The sequence below is a fragment of the Colias croceus genome, chromosome 21 (assembly GCF_905220415.1).
Source record: "Colias croceus chromosome 21, ilColCroc2.1".
NCBI lineage: Eukaryota > Metazoa > Arthropoda > Insecta > Lepidoptera > Pieridae > Colias > Colias croceus.
The window spans coordinates 6,053,676-6,068,553 of record NC_059557.1 but is presented as its reverse complement, the minus strand read 5'-3'; the positions used below and the strand labels follow the sequence as shown (position 1 = coordinate 6,068,553).

Genomic DNA, 14,878 nt, shown 5'->3' with positions numbered 1-14,878 from the left:
GTAAAGAAACATAAATATTGTTAATATTGAAACATCACTACATAGTATATAAAACAAAGTCGTTTTCTCGATCCCTATGTCCCTTTGTATGCTTAAATCTAATAACTACGCAACGGATTTTGATGCGGTTTTTTTTAATAGATAGAGTGATTCAAGAGGAAGGTTTAGTATATAATTTATTAGGTTTTAGACAAGGCGGGCGAAGCCGCGGGGGGTAAGCTAGTACTTTATAATTAAATTTATATCAATACCTATCTTATATTATGTTATAATAAAAAATCATGAAGAAAAAGAAAACACAATTTTTTTAACATTGTCATATCAAAACCTAACCGAATTAATCTTTTTCATTCGATTCTTAATATTCTGAATTCATTGTAGATTATACAGTTCATAGCAAATTATTTAAAGAACCAATTTGATCAAAAACTTATGATTGTAATTATTGCTTTGAATAACGTAAACATGTTTTTAGTATTGTCCTAGAAGCAAGTTTTATACCAACCTTGTCTAAACTCGTTTTATTTTTAGTGACAAATTCAAATTTTTTGTCGTTTCCTTTTATAAATATAACTTGGTAAATTAGGTTCTGGGTCTTTACAAAATATTGTATAAAAATTATTATACTAGGATGTGCACAGTACACACACACAATAGTCGAAATTAAACTTCAAACTATCGACTCTCACTTTTCACACATTGCACGTATCGCGTTGAAACGTATAGCTATCTACATTTGTACAATAAAGCTGCAAACATACTAACGGACGCGACTTTCGGACGAAGGCTTACAGCCGCGATTATAGATGTGTATCAAACAGCTAGCGCACCAGATTCGCGTCGGACGTCCGATCGCTAAAGGTCAGCCTAAGGGTTCGCCCCATAGAGATCTAGTCTAGATCCATAGAGATTTAGTTTCTGTGATCTGTGGTTCGCCCACTTACGTCTTATAGTTTTATACAATTATTATACCACCTATCTAATTTTAATTCGTAAGACAAATCCTATTCAAAGGTTGCATGCCAGAGATGCCTATTTATCATATTAAGTTTTTTTTTCTGTGTTTATTATTTTTTCTCTCGTGTATGCGTGTGTGTTAAATAAAGGATATGTCGCGGCTTAAGTCGCGTCCGTAAGTTTCGTCCGATAGTTTGTTTCCAGCTTTATACGAAATTCAGCGACGACTACTTAGAGGAATAACTATTAATTTTATATCTCACAACATACGTAGATAAACCATTCAAGGAACGCAAAATAAAAAATAAAACGCTTAAAACGTAGAACATTTAATTGATACATAGCTGCAATGTATGTCAATCATGTTTTTACCTCAGCCTGTTTTTCAACCCTTTGCGATGCGCAAAAACAACTGATTATAATTCAAAATGGCCGAAGACGTAAATAGTATCTAGATAATTCTGTGGTCTAGACAAGTTCAACTTAACTGCACAAGTGGTTGTTAAAATAAATGTCACGTTGTGCTTTCATCGACCATCTATTATAGATAGTTTTACTTTTAATAAGAACCAATGAATAAGTTATGGAAGAGGCGCAGATGGTGTATGTGTTTATTTACACACAAATAAAGTTCTTCTTGTAGATATTGTATAGATTGCATTTGCATTCCATGTATCCCAATAAGTAAACAATGTGTCGAATCTTTATTCAATGTAATCTAGATACATCATACAAAGCTAGCTAAATTTGTTGGCGTCTTAATAGGATATAGAACCGTAACATTACATTCGTAACTTATTTTGTATTAAAAGTGGTATGTGTTCTAAACTATCAAAGGCGAGATAGGTACTCCTGCTCGATCAATATCTAAAAAAAAACGACTGCCGTACCTTAAAAAATATCAATAAATTTATGAATCAAGCTTTCTCATTCATCCTATTATAACCTTACGCAATAACCACCTGTATTCCCATGGCACAGGTAGCATTGTCGCATACAGGTTATAACATTGGTATGCCCAAAGGCAGGTAGTGCTTCCGGTCCTAACACTTTCATTGTGTTGCGCATTGCTATTTATATCTTCTATAATATTATAAAGCTGAAGAGTTTGTTTGTCTGTTTGAACGTACTTACCTCAGGAACTCTGCTCCGATTTGATAAATTTTTTCGTTGTTAGATAGCCCATTTATCGAGGAAGGCTATATTATATCATCACGCTAAGACCAATAGGAGCGGAGCAATGCGAGTAAAACCACGGCACAGCTAGTAGTTTATAAAGTATCGAAGCTATCAAAGCACTTTGTTGTAAAGCTATGTTTCACAGACGACTGGTTCTTGTTTTTTTTTTTTATTATGAAGGAGTATCTTGCGGGAAGTATGGCTTGACCGGTTTGTACCTATTGTAAATGTTTCACAAATAAAGATATATTATATAAAGGTGTGAGAAACTTCTGGAATTACGATAACGATATTCAATTTTAATTACAAATTACAATATGTACTTAAAAACTTGTCTAAGAATAGTTCAAGTCCGGTACTTATGATGTTTGTTTCTTTTGTATCCTTATTCCTTAATCCTTACTAGCTTTCCGCCTGCGGCTTCGCCGGTTCGCCCGCGTTTTAAAAGAAAAACCCGCATAATTCCCGTTCACGTGGGATTTCCGGGATAAAACCTATCCTATGTGTTAATCCAAGTTACCCTCTATATGTGTGCTAAATTTCATTGTAATCGGTTCAGTAGTATTTTCGTGAAAGAGTTACAAACACACACACACACATCCTCACAAACTTTCGCATTTATAATCACTTTATAATATTAAGTAGGATATAAAGAACCTACCTATAATAAAGATAGAAGACAGAACATTTTAATAATTTTACACCCTCAAAACTTGAATAATAGGTTGGTACACAGAGTCATAAGAGTCAAAATTTAAATATTAAAGTCTTCCTTACTCAAGAGATAACTTCTCATTTTCTAATAATTCTTAGTATCATTTAACCTCAATCTTTCCAAGTAATTTATTACGTTCCTAGTTTTTACAATGGCTGACAAAGCACGCTCGAATTACAAACTGGATCCCACGGGAAATCCATGAGCAAAAACATTTTTTTGTATTTTTTTTCTTTCGGTCACTAATGCAAAGACCCTTGGGATATCGTTAGATTAATATCAGGAATCGAAGAATTGTAATTTTGTTCTATCCTATTTTTCGCTTCATTTACCTATTCGATTTAAAAAATGTTGTAAAGGTAAAACAGGAGAAATGTTTCACTGTTACTGTTACAAAAAAACAAATTTATTGAAACATTCATACCTATTGATACACGATTTCTAACAAAATAACAATTATTTCTTCCATCCAATCATAAGAAGCTAGATCAATTTGTATAAGACGCAGTCATCTTGTTGAATCTGCTATTTGATTGAATGACGACATTAAAACTGCGGTCCGATTTGAAAAATCCTTACAAACGAAACCTTAGATGTCCTTAATCACCTTACAACAAATACATACCGCCAAGAAAACCAAGCCCTTACCAAATATTTCTCTCACAAAAAGCGATCGACCCACATCCGAGTCGCGTGTCATATAGCCATGTATCGAGAATCTCGTAACTGCCACTTTCTCGAACCCCCAGGCCATGAAAATTATATAACACCCGGTTTTTAGTTTATTTGGTTATGAAAATCAGCTGCTTTTAGTTCATATTTGTCTGTGTTACGAAAGCTTTGGTAATGCCATCCGAATCGTACCTAATTATACCTACTTCCGGAATTTGAGCTTTTTCAAACGGTTTTTGGAAGAAGGCTAATTGAATAAATTGAAACCAACAATAGCCAGACAAAGAAACTTTAACATTTTGTTAAAATTAATATAATAAACTTTTGAAAATTTGAAATAAAAAGTAAGTTAGGATTCGAAATAATTAGTTATTAGTTAAGTTTTTGTTTTAAAGTATTACCTATTTAATTTCGTAATATAGTACCAGTAGGTCCTATGACATGTTACTACTGAGAAATAGGCTATTAATTGTTAAAATATTACGAAACTTAGTGTGGAATTGATAATTTTAGATATCTTATAAAGTTGGTAAAAAACACAATATGGTTTCATCCGAGCCATCTCTATGCTAAATTTCATGCAAATCCGGTTAGATGTTTAGGTGTGGATTTTTATATAAACATCTAAATTCTTCACAAATTTACAAACTTTCTCGTTTAAATAATACCTATTACTATCTAATATAAATATTTAGTGAAATTTGCGCTTTCGTAAAGAAGTGTTTTTATGTTTAGAAAGGATAAGTACTTCACTGTTTAAAGTACATACAAGGTGTTCCTTTTAATTCAGATAAAATTAAATATTTATTGAGAGATAGTGAAAAGTAAATATTTTTCAAAGTTTCTGCAGTCTATAAAAAACCCCACATCTCTTCTATCCACGGTATAAATAAGTAAACAGAATTCGTAGATTAAGTTAAATATTGTAGGTACGTAGCTATAATAAGAAATAGGGTTACCAAAGAATTTTTTTAAAACATAACAACGAATAAAGCAATTGCATTGTTTTTATTTAACACTTATTTCATCGATTTGTAAATACGCATCTAATGTAATAAGCACAAGCATTTTAATTACTTCTTATCTTTTATTTGTTAATACTTAATACATTAATATGGTATTCGAACTGGTCTGATGATGGAGACTGAAGTTGGGAGTAAATAGCTTCAGATGCCTATTGAATTTCTTTTTTTTCGCTTATTCTGTTTATTACTCATTGACTAAACCCATCCTTAGTATTAAAATCATAATTTAAATAATTAAACACGTTGATTTTATTGTAAACAAAGCATACGTGAACACAAACTTCAGGTTTACTTTCCGTAAGCAGTTCACGACTTAACAAGGTCGTTTAGGTATATGTTATGTTGTTAAATATCTACTTCCTTGATAACCAAACTTGACATTTGCATATACAGACCAATTTAGTAGTAATATTTAGTCCATGGTTTTTAATTGGAGATTGTAGAAACGATATCAAACAATTATTAACGAACTTAACGAGGGCTATAATTAACCTACGTATGTGATTAACTGCATAGTTTTCCGCTCGCTTTTGCTAAAACTTAAACAAATTATATTCTAAAAGCTTCCATACTAAATCCTTCCTCGACAACCGCTCTATCTTGAAAAAAAATTGCATTTAAATCCGTTGCGTAGTTTTAAACTACTCAGCATATATACATATATGTACCTACCTACGGGCAAGCAGATTAACAGCGTGAAGCGACTTTATTTTATATGTACTATGTCTTGATAGTGATAACAAACTATACCTACGTAACCATCACAGATCACTGCTCAACCTAACGGATTTGCAGTTGACGGTCACCATGCTAACTTATCTTGACCATTGTAAAAGTTTTCAGTCGGAAGAAATAACTGTCTGTGTCTCACGGACGTATCAAGATATTTTAATTTCTATTTCCGAATTAAAAATATCTACACCTGAAAATATCGATACATAAACTTTGCTATACTATATACATATCTACATGGTTCAATAGTCTAGTCTATCTAAACGTTACGGTTCGTGAATTTTTTTTATTCTGCAACTGTCATACTCTTATAAGATCATATAGACCAGATAATACTATGTAACAATAGACTGTAACAGAAATATATTATGTTTATTTCTCTTTACGGTCCATTTGAGGCGTTTATAAAGAATGATTCTTATAATACTAAATTATACATTGAAATTTGAATTCGTTTTTGTGCACATGAGTCATGAAGTGAGACGTTGCTTGTCGGTTTTCTTTAGCATAAATATTGTATTTGTTGTTATGTAGTAAAGTGTATATCGAACCCAGGATAATCAATAATAAAATTGCAATAAAACCATTGCAAGAAGGAGTTAATAAAATAACATTAGCGACCAAGAAACTGCGAAATCAGTGAGCAATAAAGAAGAAAGTTGACAGATCAATATGAATGATACGAACATGTTTCGTTCGCTGGCAGGTCGTTCACTCGGTCGCGTCATCGGAAAAAACTTGCTTTTTGTTTGGAAACATATTTATAATAATCTAAAGATAATTCAGTACCATAATTATGTCTAGACTGTTTTGTAACATATGACACAGATATATTGCAGATCGGTTAATTAACAAAAAATCGGCATTATACAAAATGTCGAGACTTTGTAAACTGACGATGCCGTTTGTAAACGGCGAAATAATACAATTTACCTACAGCATATGAAACTAGAATATTATGTTATTTTAATGTTCTGAGAAACTTAGTTGCCAACAATGTTGCCAAGAAAATATGAATAAGGTTAAAAATGTAGAAATGCATTTCCTTATAAATGATCTCGCCATATAAGTAAAAAGAGAAATGACGGCACATGCAAATAACATCGTTTCGTGTCATCTGATGTAAATGAGTCATTAGAAGAGTATTAGAGGATATTCACTCAATGGTGAAGATCGCAGAAATATGCAGAAATAGTTTGTCCATAAGATATTTTTTGGAGGTCATGTGAAATACATTTTATGTTTCAGTTTATATTTCGCTACAGTCATCTAGTTTATATCTCTTAGGTAGGAAAACAGTCAATTAATCAAATTATACAAATTGGCATAACATATTACTTACTTAGGCTATAGTTACAGTAGAAATTTTGATAAGTAGGTATAGGTATTAACTTCTTGAATCAGCTCCTTATTTTTAGTTGCTCTAATTAAAATGATATAGACAGGATACGTATAACGTAATATGAATGTGACGTAACAGATATAGTCCTAACTTAATCATTTAAAAAAGTAAAAGTAAAAGTCATACCGCATCAAAGGTATTTCAGAATACAGAACATAAAAGCACACGCAAGCAAGGTCTTGGTTAACTTTTAATGATTCACAACAATATTGCCAAATCAGAGGTATGCAATACCATTTCGAAACTTCCAGAAACTAATGGATAGAACTTTCTTTGAACCAACATGTAACAATAGAACAGTTTAATTTTAACCAAAAGGCAAAAAAATTAGCAAGATTTTATGAAGATACTAGTTAGCTTATCGCCCGCGGCTTCGCCCGCTTTGTCTAAAACCTAATAAATTATATACTAAAACCTTCCTCTTGAATCACTCTATCTATTAAAAAAACCGCATTAAAATCCGTTGCGTATTAAGCATACAAAGGGACATAGGTACAGAGAAAGCGATTTTGTTTTATACTAACTATGTAGTGATACAATAATAATGTAGTTATGTTTTCTAAGTAGTGAAGCTTATACTTATACCGGTATATAGTTTTATATACAGTTAGTTTCACATAAGTATGAAGAAGCAGTTAACTGTGATTTTTGCAGTTAAATTGTCAAACGGTTAGCGTGTGTTCATTATATCTTTTTATTTGTATGTAAAAAATAACAAAGTAGGTATAAGCAATTCTATCCGTCTATTCGTTTAAAAAATATAATAACAATAAGTATTTATGTTTTGAGCAATTATGTGAAAGTATTATTAAAATTATCAATTTTGTGTAGTCACTATTAGTATTTTTTTTTAAACCCCAACCTTAATAATTTACGATACTTAGTAGTTCTCGAGAGTCAAGTCTCGACTACAGAATGTAACCCTGAATATTTTGCTACATATATCTTACACACGTATACCAGAACATAAATTATACAGATATCTATTAACAGAAGGAGACATTTCCTAGCATATAACACGAGTTAATAACACATTACAGTATGTGCACAAAACAATCTGTTCCTTCCGTCGAACAATTATCTGAAGCAGACGGATGTCACGCTATTTACAAGAATTCGCTATAAAACTTCCTCAATCAATATTCAAAAGGCAATTGAAAAAATAACACGGCACAAACAACGTCGGCTAAATAACTTTCACTGCGTAGAAATGGACGTAACTTGACAAATTGGTCATTAGTAGTGATTGGTGAATGAGTGAACGATATTATTTGGTAATTCAACTGGATTATACGATATAATTAAAGAATATAACATGTGCACTTAACGGTACAATTATTCTTATACATTACATCGTAACATCTACTTTAGAAGTTACAAATTATCATAATGTCTTCAGTTCAGACATTTAAAAATGACAGCTATATAGGACGTCTAGCGATATCACTTTCCCACACAGCTGATGAACAAATGCTGCTTTTAAACATCATAGTTTCAACCCTGATCTGGCAAACGTATGCCAATACCTATTTCCTTATCATCTAGCGATATTTAATATCACTTGCCGACTAAAACCATCTTAAAAACCATGTTCTAATCATGAAATCTAGACACGATTATACTTAAAAACGGTACTCAAATATACTACCTAGCAATTTGCAAGAACGAGATAGACTCATAAGAAATTTTCAAACCCAATATGTAGTTTGATTTTATATTCACTGCTTGAATTCTGTAAATTGTAATGTACGCGTTGTCATACAAAAAGAAGTTCAATTTATACTGGACAATAACTTGCCTTTGTAGTTTTCGCTATTTATAAAATAAGCAATATTTTTATTAAATTAAATGTCATTGCCCTCACAACTATTAAATTTTTATGATTTCCCAACAAGTTTATGAGAATAGCACGTTTTTATATTTTTCACACAATAGAAGAATACAAACGCTATCTACCGGTGTTAAGAAACTTTTTATCGTTTCATAGAAATACATATAAATTATAAATTAATCGAAATTTCATAACGACTAACGAGGCTATATGTTTTTTATTATTTGTTACTTTCAAAGAGTAAAAAATAATATTTATAACACAGAGGTTTATCTTCGAATACAGTAACTATATCGACATAATATTTGAAATGGTCTATTTTATGACGTAAGTAGTTCACGGGAAGGTAAATCATTAAAAAAGTCACTCCTTTTTGTCTTTTTAGGGTATTCCTGAATTACGAAATTTGAAGGAATCATAACTAAGACTCAGAACTTACATATTACAAGAGATACGAATCTTAAAAGTAATTAATTCCAAAACTAACATTAAAAATTATTAGAAAACATGTTCTAAACTTGTAAGTACCTACCTATTGCGTAAGATAAGTAAATTTCATTTAATAAATAAACTTTCGTCTACATCATGATAATATTACATACTAATGTTTACTAAATTAGTCTAAAACAATAAATAATTTGTTTGCGATTCAACCATGTTATAATTTATTTATTTATTTATTATAATTAAGTTTGCCAGTCTGGGATATCAGAAAACATCTACAATTACCCATGATCCTACTAATATTATAAATGCGAAAGATTGTGAGGATGTGTATGTGTGTGTTTGTTACTCTTTAACGCAAATACTACTGAACCGATTACAATGAAATTTAGCACACAAATAGAGGGTAACTTGATATATATAAAGGTTTTATCCCGGAAATCGCACGGGAACGGGAACAATGCGGGTTTTTCTTTGAAAACGCGTGCGAAGCCGCGGGTGGAAAGCTAGTATTTTATACTTTCAGAATATTTTTTCATAAGAATCAAACTGATTTCCCATAGCAGTAAAACATAACTTTATCACTGTAGCACAATATTAAAAAATAATAATTACATAAACTCCAATCATGTCAAAATTTTTCATGTGCATAAATTGCTTTGACGAACATAAGTGGACATTTATTCTTACGTGAAAGATAATAAATCTTGTTCCCAAAATTACGAAGTCATTATCTTTTTTTAACCCTTTACATGTAGGATCAGGTTTCGTGGTCAACGACCTCAGGATTCCTGGACCTGTCAAATTTAGAGATCGAAGTAAAAACTGGATCTGCCCGTACGTTGATGTTATTTATTGATGATGTTTTGGTAACTAGTAGGTAGTATTCCGTTTATTTTGTTACAAGACTTATGTAATACAAGTTTTTTTTATTCTTATTTCTTACCTAATGTTAGTACCTTTCGCCAGAAGTAAATCAATGCCTTACTTTTTAATACTTTAACAATAAGGAACCTAGTTATAAGCTAATCAATGTATGAGTGATTTATTAATATTATTATTATCTAATAAAGCGGGTTTAAAATTCTCTAATCAAGTAAAAAACACCCACGTTTTACGGTTTTTACTATATATAAACGTTTTTTACTTAACAATAGGCTGGACACAGAGCAAGGTGCGCCAAATGGAAATTTCGACAATCACACGCCCGATCGAGCGAGTCGAGTGAAAATTTTGTATAACACCATTGTTATGTGGTTTCGTAATCAACCCATTTTATGCTATTTAACGTACTTTTGTTTGTACCTCTGCCAATTGTGTGGAACAAGGTGACGCTTAGTAAAATAAATACATTACCTAATAGGCTAATAACTTTGCAGCACGTACCTAAGTAAAGGGAACTTTAAAATTTTAAAACTAGGCAGTTGTTTTGATCTGGGTTTGAAATCAATTTATTTGAAGAACCAGGTTTTTAGCAGTTATTTGGGAACTACGTAAATAACAAAAAAAAAACTAATCTACTTAGTACCTATAGGTACTGTATACATGAATGGATACAATGTTAGTACTTACAAAATAATAGTAACAGGATCCACATAGTTATTTCTTAATTAAAGCTAATACATTAATTGATACATAATTGCGTATTACTTTTAAACAAAATGTCAATTACCGGATTTCAAACACTTGGAAGTAAAACAAAAAAATAATCTAACTATTAAATGCTTACCTTAATACATTTCAATTGCGTCTAATAATGTATAATTTATCTTTATTACTGTACCATTAAAAGAGTTCGTGAATCGTGACTATATTTCATGACATCGTGCCGAAATGTCAGACAAAAATATGCAAGATCTGGGACCTAGGTCACCTAGGTCTTAAAGTTTTTTAGTCATCTCAGTTTGGTCTATCTATGCATCAATCTAGCTATTATAATAATATTATTATAATTTAATTTACAAAAATTCAATGCTCAGCTTTTGCTTCGCGGAATAGTCCGTAAGGAACTTAGAGTATATAATCCATACTAATATTATAAATGCGAAAGTAAATCTGTCTGTCTGTTTGTTACTCAATCACGCCTTAACTACTGAACCAATTTGCATGAAATTTGGTATAGAGATATTTTGATACCCGAGAAAGGACATAGGCTACTTTTTACCCCGGGAAATAGGATAGGTTTTATCCCGGAAATCCCACGGGAACGGGAACTAACTATGTGTTTTTTGACTGCGCGGGCGAAGCTGCGGGTGGAAAGCTAGTAGATATGTAATATGTTTACTACCTACCTACTGTAACTCTAAGGTAAGGCATAATATGTTAAAGCATTTATTTTCTTTACAGGCAAGTCGAAACTCCAACTAATAGTAGAATGTTCAACTATATCTACTAGGTACTTTTAAATGGCTTTTGAACTTACAAAAAGACACCACATTCTCCAGAGAAAAGTCAACAAGAAAGTGCTGCTGTTTTCAAATCATATAAATTCTTCTAAAGTAGCAAGCTAAATACAGTTAGCAAGATAAATTTTAAATGTAAATGGATTAACAGACAGTTTTATAATTTCTAAACTTCCTTTACAATTATTCTAGCACAAAATCTATTTTAAATTATTATTAGCACGTGGTTAGACATAAAGACAGTATAAAAATAATACTACATCAATAATGTATGACCACGTAGTTCCGTGCATACAATGAGTGAGTTCATCAACACTATTATTTTCTGTTTAAAACAGTCTGGCTTTATTTTAATTCTTTAAATTTAAACCAACCATGTAAGTGATAAGTTGAATAGGTATATATATTTAGTCTCAATTTACAGACGGGAAACGAAAAATAACTTTCAAATGTTAATCTATGAATGAGAGGTTTTTTTTTTTAATTTACTTCCTTTAATTACATTTACTCAAATTTTTATTTTTATTTTAATTCATAAATCTCTTTACTATTTAGTGCATGAAATTTCGTTCAGTCGTTTTAAAATTTTCCGCGAACAGGAAATAGACATATCTATACTAATATTATAAAGCTGAAGAGTTTGTTTCAACGCGCTAATCTCAGGAACTACTTATCCGATTTGAAAAATTCTTTCAGTGTTATAAAGCCCATTTATCGAGGAAGGTTTAAGGGTAATAATATCATCACGCTAATACCAACAGGAGCAGAACAATGCGGGTAAAACCGCGGGGCACAGCTAGTTGTGACGAAGGCATATTATTTGTGGTGAAATAGCAGTTTAGATTCCGTTAATTCATTTGCCTCCGTTACTGACATAATTATAAGTGACCCATAAAACACATTTCTAGTGTAATCATGGTGGGACACGCCTCCGTAAGTAGTAATGAGAATGTAATTATTGCTTAATGGTGGTGATAGATTGTAAGCACTTGCATGTGTACTAAACGCTATGGTTTACTTCAGTCCCTCTGTTCCGGTGTGCAGGATTGTAGAAAACAGTGTGGCACAAAGTAATATCTATGTTTACTTACATCTATTTATATGATTGTATAATAACAATAAGTGTAACCACTAAGAAATGTTGTAGGTACATCCTTTAGTTTCGCTGAAAGAATAATTGCAGTTTACAATGGATTTAGGCGCGTTGAGAGAATTTCAGGGTCGACAGTCCAACGAGGGGCACCGGGCGATGGAGCGGGGATTTAGTCCATCATCCGGTGATGAAGCCGTGGGTATCTATGCAAGATTTCCCCACTTAAAAAAAAAGGGTCGACAGTCCAGTAAGGCGACGATTTTGGCATCTTTAAAACTTGCCAAAGTAGTTTCACTTCTGTCATGTGTGCTCGGGACACACGCTCTTCTTTATTTGAGTTTAGGTATTTATATGTTACATGTAACTCTTTTAGATTATTAATTTTTAGTACCTATTCAACGAATTCCAAATCCATACTTCAAATGTGTATCGTTAAAATATCAAATAAATAGATTCAATAGTTTTTGCGTGACTGGATATCAAACACACTAACTTTCACATTTATAACATTAGTCATCGTAACGTCATTTATTTAAATTACTTATTTCAAATATCAAAATATCAATATCATATAAATAGATTAGTATACGTGCAAATATTTCTGTATCTGAAATTTCTGTATTGTGTTTAAGATATTATGATTCATATTATTTTTAAATGCTTACTTACTTTTTAAAAGTTTCATTACATTATTTAAAATATATTATTATATGGTCTAATTACTTCCGAATTTAAATGTTTTTTTATGTAGGTAAAATACGAATGGGTTGTGTCATAACTAACACAAATTATAAACAAATTCATATTTAACTTTAATCATCTTCCTAATAAAATATTGCTTGTATGAATATTTAAATACAATTAATTATTACGTATCATCCAAATCCATACTAATATTATAAATGCGAAAGTAACTCTGTCTGTCTGTCTGTCTGTTACAATCACGCCTTAACTACTGAACCAATTTACATGAAATTTGGTATGGAGATATTTTGATACCCGAGAAAGGACATAGGCTACCTTTTATTGCGAAATATGTACCACGGGCGAAGCCGGGGCGGACCGCTAGTGTATTATATAACTAAGCATTAAACTAGCTAGATAAGAAGCAATAAAACTACGAAAATTTCTCTCGTAAAGAAATAAATGGCTAAAATTGAAAGTATTATAACTGTACCACATTTGTGAAACTAGATATCATCAAGAATTTTTCATAATTTGGCGTACACATTGCCTTACAGCGAGACCAGTTAGATTTTGTACTGTGGTTTGTATTGAGAAAAAGGTTTTTTATGGTATAGTGAAGGAAGGTAGATGCATCTGATGTCACTTAATAGTGTGCAACTTGCAACGTATTTATTTATTTAGCCATTTATTGTACCACACAAATTAACATTACAGTACATATACACAATAATAAATATAGATAAGTAGTTTGGATGCTAAGTTTGGATGTTACACTTGTTTTCTTCTTTATTTAGAACTTTAGCTACAACACTTTGAAGGAACACATAGCTGAATAATAATAGGGAATGCTAAATTATTTTTGCCATAATATGTATGAAGAAAATATGGAACGATATATATTGATTGAAATTGCGTCTCTCGTAATACCAAAATAATTATACCCTAAATAAGTAAATAGTAGAGAAAATTAGCTTATGGCATGTCGCATGGAATTTGCAGTAGGTAGGTAATATGTAAGTTTATCTCTACAACAAGACGTGATGAGACAAACTGTTATAGTTATTTTTTTTTCAATTTAAAATCTGTTTACTAAATTACGAATTACAAAGTTTAAATTAACAAAAAGATACAATTAAATAAATTAAGATCTCAATTGTTACAGACATACATTCAGATTAAGATTTATTATTTACTGACGAAAAGTGAGAGCGCACTTTTCATCTAAGCATTATGATATTTATGCGCGAATGCTCTAGAGCTAGACATACGGCATAGGTACCTATATTTAAAATTGTACTAGATTGTGTATGTTTGTTGTTGATAATCTCTGAAAATGCGGAGCGATTTTACGTCCTAATGAAGTTGATTCTTTATTCCTTATCCAGAAGAAATAATAAATTTAAACAATTTAAAATGAAGTAAAAAAATAAGTGAAACTTTAAAAATGAAGTAAACAATGTTAGTCAGTAGGTACCTAAAACTAGGTTTTACCAACCTTAAGTTTTTGTGTTCCATAAAAACAAAAGATGAGTTTCCTTTTAGCTGATTGATATTTAATCGCTTAATTCGTATTGTTTTTTTACCAAATATTAACAATAATTGTACGCTTACACAATTTAACAACATTATAATCCTCAAGTCTAATTATAAGATCGATATTAATTACAAAATCGAATAATAATTAAATGTTTTCACAAAAGTATAGATTTCTCGTCGATTTACGTAATTTGTTGTAATTA

At 31.1% G+C, this 14,878-nt stretch overlaps 1 protein-coding gene across 1 annotated transcript in view; it reads right to left on the bottom strand.

Annotated features, from left to right (window-relative positions):
* The window catches only part of LOC123701195 (glutaredoxin domain-containing cysteine-rich protein CG31559-like), a 69,719-nt gene that overhangs the window by 48,128 nt on the left and 6,713 nt on the right, over positions 1–14,878 (bottom strand). The window lies entirely within an intron of this gene.